Here is an 8791-nt window from a genome sequence, read left to right on the forward strand (position 1 = left end):
ACACACCAAAGCATTCAACAGCATTTGCATTTCCACTAGGAAAAGGCAAGTTAATGAGATGCTGCTAGAAACCCACCAGAATGACTAAAATGAAAAAGACTGATTAAAAAAAAAAAGTCAATAACACCAAGTGTTGGTGGGGATACGTTGATGATGGGAATGTGAAATGGAACATTTGCTTTGGAAAAAAATGTCACAGTTTCTTTTTATTTTGAACACAAAACTAATTTATTTCCCTTCAGCCAGCCCTGGTAGTGCAAGCGGGTTTGGTTCAGCAACTGCCCACGGTGGTAAGGAGCAGGGAGGGCAGTGCCTTACTTCCAGCTTGAGATGAGGCAAATCGTCCTCTTCTCTCTCTCACCTTCCCAAGCTGAACAGAGTGTAAAGCTTGTTTCAAGTCCAGAAGCTGGCCCCGATGTGAATGGCTAGAGGCCACCGTCCTGGAGATGGCCTAGGGAAAGCACGTGAAGCCCTCTTTCTAGGGTTTGGGCCATACGTAATGCAGAACGGAGCATCCTTTTAAGGACTTTCCCACTTGGGGTTTATAATTTTCATTACTATTATTCTTATGACTCATCTAATGTTCATGTCTAGTCAACCTCGTTAGGGTGAAGTCCAGTCTGCTGTGATAATTTGTAGGGACCAAGTATATCTTTTTTTTAAAAAAATTATTTATTTATTTATTATTTATTTATTTCTGGCTGTGTCGGGTCTTAATTGCGGCACGCAGAATCTTTCGTTGTGGCTCGAGGGCATCGCATGGGTTCTGTAGTTGCGGCACATGTGCTCAGTAGTTACGGCACATGGGCTTAGTTGCCCCACGGCATGTGGGATTTTAGTCCCCTGACCAGGGATTGAACCTGAGTCCCCTGCACTGGAAGGTGGATTCTTAGCCGCTTGGACCACCAGGGAAGTCCCGGACCAAGTATTTCCATCAGAACTGACTCACAGATGCCAAGTGAAGCTTCCAGCGCCTCCATCAGGGGGATGGACAGTGAGACCCAGTTCTTCTGACATCCATCGCCTTCTCCACTTGGCCCAGATTCGGTCTCAGCTGCATCTCAAGAATCCTTTCCAGTTTGATTTTGTTTTGGTTCTGGAGCTTCTGAACCAGGCCATCCTCAACCAACTCACTTCTCCTTTGCTGCTGAAACAAGAGGAGGGAGTTTTCTCTCTCCCAATCCTGCGATAGGGTCAGACTGTGCCCAGTATCTGAAATCCCCTGCTGTTGTTGGAGAAGCTTTGAACGCACTGATTAGGGTTCTTTTGGAATGCAGCGGGAGGGAAGACGTGTTCTTTTTGTTTACCAGTTTATTGTGAAAGGATATGATAGGGACTTCCCTGGTGGTCCAGTGGCTAAGGCTCTGTGCTCCGTACGCAGGGGGTCCAGGTTCAATCCCTGGTCAGGGAACTAGATCCCACATACATGCCACAACTAAAGATCCTGCGTGCTGCAATGAAGATTCCGTGTGCCACAGCTAAGACCCAGCACAGCCAAATAAATAAATTTTTTTTTTAAAAAGTGCCCTAAAAATAAAAAAATCTATTTTTTAAAAAAAAGGGGGCTTCCCTGGTGGCGCAGTGGTTGAGAGTCCGCCTGCCAATGCAGGGGACACGGGTTCGTGCCCCGGTCCGGGAAGATCCCACATGCCGCGGAGCGGCTGGGCCCGTGAGCCATGGCATTTTTTTTTAAAAAGTGCCCTAAAAATAAAAAAATCTATTTTTAAAAAAAAAGGGGGCTTCCCTGGTGGCGCAGTGGTTGAGAGTCCGCCTGCCGATGCAGGGGACACGGGTTCGTGCCCCGGTCCGGGAAGATCCCACATGCCGCGGAGCGGCTGGGCCCGTGAGCCATGGCCGCTGAGCCCGTGCGTCCAGGGCCTGTGCTCTGCAACGGGAGAGGCCACAACAGTGAGAGGCCCGCGTACCGCGAAAAAAAAAAAAGAAAAGGGTATGATAAAGGATAGAGGTGAACATCCAGATGGAAGAGATGTGTAGGGCAAGGTACGTGGGAAGGGGCACGGATTTTCCATGCCCTTTCTGGGTGCTTCACCCTCGCAGCACCTCCACGTGTTTACCAACCTCTCACAGTTTCTTATAAAACAAAACACACCTATCCTCTGACCCAGCAATGCCACTCCTAGGTACTTACCCATGATACGTGAAAATACATGTCTAAAAAGATTTGTACAAGAATATTCTTAGCAGCTTTATTCGTAACGGCTCACATTGGAAACACCCTAGGTGTCCATCAACAGGAAATCCGTAAACCATGATATACAACACGAATGAATCTCAAAAGCATGATACTGAGGGGAAGAAATCAGATGCAAAAGAGTATATACTGTATGATTCCTTTTAGATGACTTTCTAGAACAGGCCAAACCAGCTCATTTCACCTGTGAAAAAGATCTCAACAGAAGTTGCCTTTGGGAATTGTGGAAGAGATCAACTGGGCCAGGGCATGAAGAAATTGCCTGGGGTGATGGAAATGTTTTACATACAGAGGGTTTTTGCATTACATAGGTGTATATACCTGTCCAAACTTGGTAAATGGCAAACTTAAGACTTGTGTATTTCATTGTATGTAATTTTTACTTTAAAAAAAGCGAACTATAAGTAACTAATTAATGATATGCATGCTGAATTGTTTAAGGGTGGAATGTCCTGATTTCTGTAACTTCTTCTGAAATGCATAAAATTAGATGAACTGTTGAATGGATAAATGGTCAGATAGCAAGAAAGCAAGTATAGAAAAATGTTAACTATAGAATTTCGACGGATATATAGGTGTTCACTGTATATGCCTTTCAACTTTTCTGTGCGTTTGAAAAATTTTACAATAAAATATGGGTGGGGGAAAAAGAAAAAAAGAGAAGCATGGGTGGGATATTTCATATCCAGAAGTAAGTACTTTTCTTTTGTTTCATTGTTACCGACTCACTGGTATCACATCCTTGCCCTGTCATCAGAGCTGAGCTGGTCAACACAACTGCAGTACTGTTTGTCTTTCACTATCTCCAGCTGTTCACCCTGAGGGAAGTGGCCAAGAATAGGACTGTGTGCGGTTTCTGGCCACAAAGTTTCCCTGCTCCGAAGTGGGCTGATCATACCACAGTCACTATGCCCCGGGGGTGGGGGGGTGGGGGGATTACCCTCCACTCTGCTGTGTTGGATCTCCCATTTCTGCCTCTTGAGGTTTATTTCCTTCTACTGGAGGAACACATGTGCCAGTAGCTTCCTGAGACATGATGTGTGGGAATGTTCCTATTTTACCCGCCCACTGGATCCACAGTTTAGCAGTGAGTAGAATTCTTGGTGGAAGATCATTTTCCTTCAGAATCTTGAAGGTGTGGCTCCACCAGTGTAACTGTTGGGAAACCTGAAGCCGTTTTATTTCCTGTTTCCTTATGACTTGTGTTTTCTCTTTGGAAGCTTGTGGGATCTTATCTGTTCTCATTGTTCTGAAGTTTCTCAACTGTGTGCTCTGGGGTGGGGTAGTTTTGTTTGCTGAGCTGGTGCTTTCCCTCTGTAAACGCCTGTCCTTCAGATCTGGGAAATTTCCTTCAATTTTTTCATGGATGTTTTCCTTCTTTGCTTTTTCTTTGTTCTTTCTTTTCTATTACAGGATATTATTAGGATGGTTGGACCTCCTGGGCTGGTTCCCTGATGTTCTCACCATTTCCTATTTTCTCTCACTCCATGTTTTCGGGTCCTCTGAGAGATTTCCTCAACTTGCTGTTGCAGCCTTTCTGCTGAGTTTTTCCAGCTGGCTTGTTTTTAATTTCTGAGGGTTTTCTGTTGTTGTTTGTTTTAATCATCTGAACGTCCCTTTTTCTAAAAATAAATAAAAGCACTCCCTTCTTATTCATGGATGAATTATATTATCTGAGTTATTGGTAGTTTTTTTTTTTTTAAGTTTCCTTCTCACTGCTCTGTTTTTGTTTTCTCCAAATTTACTTATTTTGATTTCTACCTGCCATTCTGGAGGTTTTCCTCATGTCTTTTAAGCCATGGCTCTGTTGCTGATCAGAGGTGGGAAACGAGGGGGTAATGGGAAGGTCTAAAGGAGTGGGAGGCTTCCTGGAGACCCTCCCCTGTTTGGTCTTTCCTCCTAGACTGGACAGTTTCCCCAGAGAAGAGCTTCCACCCTCCACCCTCCTACTCTGAAGTAACCTTCCAGCAGGAGCCGAGAAGGAGGGGGTTAGGGAGGTCCAAGATTCAGCCTAGGCTACTCAATCCTCTGGTCTTACAGTTTTCCAGGCCCTATGCCTGGAGTTACCCACCCCTGCCCCCCATACCCTCTGGTTTACCGTCTCTAGAGAGAGACCTCCAGTCCTTTGTAGGGGAGGGCAGTCACCCTGCCTGATGCATGATAGGAAGCCACACAGGCTGCCCGCTCTTGCCTCTCAGCTCTCATCCCATCTTCCTTATTGTAGGCGCCCAACACCCCCAGTCCCAGAGGTGCCTGGGGCTGCCAGTTCCCAACCCTTTGACGAGTCTCTGCTCTCGATCTGCTGTTGATCAGCTTTTCCCATTGCTGGTCTAGGTGGCTAAACCAGTCTGTCCCCTCATTCCACCTTCCACTATCTCTTGTCTTCTCCATACTTTCTGTTCTAGAATTACATGTCTTTTTTTTTTTTTTTTTTTTGTGGTATGCGGGCCTTCCTCTGTTGTGGCCTCTCCCGTTGCGGAGCACAGGCTCCGGACGCGCAGGCTCAGCGGCCATGGCTCACGGGTCCAGCCGCTCCGCGGCACGTGGGATCTTCCCGGACTGGGGCACGAACCCGGTTCCCCTGCATCGGCAGGCGGACGCGCAACCACTGCGCCACCAGGAAAGCCCCTACATGTCTTTTTAATTGAAATTCCTTTTCTGAAATTCTAGTGGAATTTTGGATAGAAGGGACATTAGATACAGTACTTGCAACTAGTCATGTCAACCTGGAAATGAATACTGTCTGTTCAGTTGCCTGTTAAGCATCTTCCCCAACAGACTGTAGGTTCCCTGATGGCAGGGATTCGTCTTGTTCATTTCACACTTTCAACATCTGGACAGTGACTGGAGCGGAATAAATGACTGACCTTGAATGAAGGACCTAAGTAGGATATATGATTGCATACATAACAGGCACTTGAGAAACAACTATGTAGCACATTCAGAAACACACATGGTCTAATATTTGCTTATTTAATTTTTTAAATTGAAGTATAGTTGATTTACAATGTTGTCTTAGTTTCAGGTGTACAGCAAAGTGATTCAGATACAAACACACACACACATTCTTTTTCAGATTCTTTTTATTAGTTTTAATTTTTAACTTTTTTGGACCATTGGTTGCCAAGTAGAACATTGCAAATGGCCACTCAAGTCCAAACTTGGAGAAGTTTTAAATTAAGTTTTAAACTAACTCAGTTTTCATTTAAAGCTGATTTTCATATGTGGTGTGTACATTAACTTTATAGTTGATTTACAATGTTGTGTTAGTTTCAGGTGTACAGCAAAGTGATTCAGCTACAAACACACACACACATTCTTTTTCAGATTCTTTTTATTTAGTTTTAATTTTTAACTTTTTTGGACCATTGGTTGCCAAGTAGAACATTGCAAATGGCCACTCAAGTCCAAACTTGGAGAAGTTTTAAATTAAGTTTTAAACTAACTCAGTTTTCATTTAAAGCTGATTTTCATATGTGGTGTGTACATTAACTTTATTATTTTATATATATTTATTATTTTATATTCCTGGTCAAACTTCTCATATGATGGAATTTCACTTTATCAATCTAGAGAAATCATGATCTCAATGTGGTCAAGTCACATGTTTGCTCAGAAACTCCTGTCTTATCAGAATAAAGTCCACAGCCAGTCTGTAACTCAGCCTGCAGTTACCTCCAGGATTCTAGACCTGAAGCAGCACAAGTGCCTCTGCGTCAGGACTGAAGATGGCCGTGGGCCTCTAAATTCCTGGACTTTGTTCTTTCCGTGGAAAACTCTTTTCTTCTTCTTTTTTGTTTTTAATTTTTAAAAATTATTTATTTATTTTTGGCTGCGTTGGGTCTTCGTTGCTGCACGCAGGCTTTCTCTAGCTGCGGCAAGCGGGGGGTTCCTCTTCGTTGCGGTGCGTGGGCTTCTCACTGCGGTGGCTTCTCTTGTTGCAGAGCATGAGCTCTAGGCGCGCGTGCTTCAGTAGTTGCAGCACGTGGGCTCAGCTGTTGTGGCTCGTGGGCTCTAGAGCGCAGTCTCGGTAGTTGCGGCTCACGGGCTTAGTTGCTCCGCGGCATGTGGGATCTTCCTGGACCAGGGCTCGAATCCATGTCCCCTGCATTGGCAGGCGTATTCTTAACCACTGAGCCACCAGGGAAGTCCAACTCTTTTCTTCTTATTCCATCAAGATCCATTCTACCCAGACCATCTTTCAACTCTCATCTCTTTGAGGAAAGCCTTTTTATTAGCATAACTATAGTTTTTTGCCTCCTGATAAGCACCATATTGTACCCCACTTCTGTAACAGAGCAGGACCCTATGAGGCTTTCCCAGAATAGATGCCCCACCCATGTCCTCCGCCGCCTTTTGTCTGTAGAAAAACTTTAGTCAAAGAATAAATTTAATCAGAGAAGCGAGAAAATGCAGAAAGAAAGGAAAACAGTCAAACAATACAAAATAATAATACTTTAGCCATTACACAAAGTCAAGGAACTTTGGTTCCTCCTCAGGGGCTGTAGATATGTTCTGAGCCACGTCCTTTGAGCTGTTTTGCACAGGCTGAAGCCCCCAGCAGGTGGAAGAAGTTAACTGCATGCTGCCCGCAAGCACGTAGACCCCAGACCAGCTGGAACCACAAGGCTGATGATGCCAACTCCTGGTTACCTCACCACCGACCAATCAGAAGAATGTCCATGAGCTGACCACGCCCTCCTCCCTGAACCCTGTAAGACTCCTCACTACTCCCTCCAGGGAAGGACACACAGTCTTGAGGGCGTTATCCTGCTGTGGGCCCTTGTGCCTGGCAAAGCAATAAGAGCTACTCTTTTCCACTTCACCTAAGACCGTGTCTCCATGTTTCTATTAGGCTGAGTTTCGGCAACACTTCCAGCACGGAGCACAGAAGGCCTGAAATCCTGGCAACTGTGTCCTTGTCTGGTTCATTTCCTATCAGTCCATTATGCAACAACAGCACTGAAATATTTGTTTCAGTTAAATTGTTGACTTGAGGCCCCACCCTTTTACTTGCTCCTGGTCCAAAGATAGGAAGGTAATTACACTTAGTAGTTGAGGTTTTTCATAGATTTGCTGGACATTTCTGTCAGCAAAGGGACCACAGTTGCTCTACAGTCCTTGAAATCTCAACTCCTCTTTAAGGGGGAATCTTTGTTTTTTTTTTTTTTTTTGAACAACAGAAATTTATTTTCTCAAAAGTCTAGAGAAACTATGACTAGAAGTCCAGGACCAAGGTGTCAACAAGTTTGGCTTCTGAGGCCTCTCTTCTTGGGTTGCAGATGGCTACCACCTCACTGTGATCTCACGTGGTCTCCCCTCAGTCTATGTGTTGTCTGTGTCCTAATTCCTCTTCTTAAAAGGACACCAGGGCTTCCCGGGTGGTGCAGTGGTTGAGAGTCCGCCTGCCGATGCAGGGAACACGGGTTCGTGCCCCGGTCCGGGAAGATCCCACATGCCGCGGAGCGGCCGGGCCCGTGAGCCATGGCCGCTGAGCCTGTGCTCCGCAACGGGAGAGGCCACAACAGTGAGAGGCCCGTGGCCGCTGAGCTTGTGCTCCGCAACGGGAGAGGCCACAACAGTGAGAGGCCCACATAGCGCAAAAAAAAAAAAAAAAAAAAAAAAAATCCTATCTTGAAATACTCACATGCTGAGGCATTGAGGGTTAGAAATTCAACATATGAATTTGGGAGAGACACAGTTCAGCCCGTAACACCCCTCTTCCTTGGACTAATATTATCTCCTCCTAACCAGCCTCTCCACACCTCCAATACCTTCTACGGGGAGGTTTGTTTTTTTTTTTTTGAGCAGAGAAAGGTTTATTGCAGGGTCAAGCAAGGAGAACGAGGGGTGGCTCGTGCTCACAAACCCTGAACTCCCTGATGGTTTTGGGGGAAAAGTTTTTATAGGCAAAATTTGGGGTGAGGGCTGCAGGATGAATGGCCTTCCTCTGATTGGTTGGCTGTGAGGTAACAGGGCAGTGCTCCAGGAATCTTGTGCTCAGCCTGAAGTTGCCATCCTCCACCTGGCTGGGGGCCTTAGTTCCCAGCCAAGCTGTCCATGACTTGCCGTGCACAGTCTTAATTTGGATGTCCGGTGGTCGTCTGGGTGGATCTTCTGGAGTCCAAAGAGATAGAGCGATAGGATAATGAGGAAGATCGAGAGGAGAAAAGCCTTGGCCTCAGAGGCCTCCTTCACGGCCAGAGAACTTGTCTCTGCCAGATCTTGCAGGCAGTGTCAGTCACCATCTAAGGGCCTCCTTGAATCTACACAGCTCAGGAGAAGTCCCAGCCACCCTTCAGGGGGAAGCCGTAGCCCAATAGGTGGATCGAGATTATGCCCTTTCAGTTCCCACGTTGGGCACCAGAAAAGATGCTGCAGGAAAGAGAGTGCAGCGCGAGAGGATGGTCACGTCCCAGGTCTCAGGCGAGTTCCTGGGGCGGCGGCCAAGGGTGGGTTCTTGGCTTTGTGCAGGAAAGAATTCAAGAGCGAGCCACAGTAAAGTGAAGGAAGGTTTATTCAGGGAGATACACACTCCACACACAGTGTGTGGGCCATCTCCGAAGGTGAGAGGGGCCT

General features: G+C 46.0%; 1 non-coding gene across 1 annotated transcript; it reads left to right on the forward strand.

Annotated features, from left to right (window-relative positions):
- Positions 1–1338: 1338 nt before the first annotated feature.
- On the forward strand, positions 1339–1411 carry TRNAR-CCG (transfer RNA arginine (anticodon CCG)). The gene has a single exon. It is a non-coding gene; the product is annotated as a tRNA-Arg (tRNA).
- Positions 1412–8791: the final 7380 nt, after the last annotated feature.

This window comes from Physeter macrocephalus, chromosome 14 (genome assembly GCF_002837175.3).
Source record: "Physeter macrocephalus isolate SW-GA chromosome 14, ASM283717v5, whole genome shotgun sequence".
Taxonomy (NCBI): Eukaryota; Metazoa; Chordata; class Mammalia; order Artiodactyla; family Physeteridae; genus Physeter; species Physeter macrocephalus.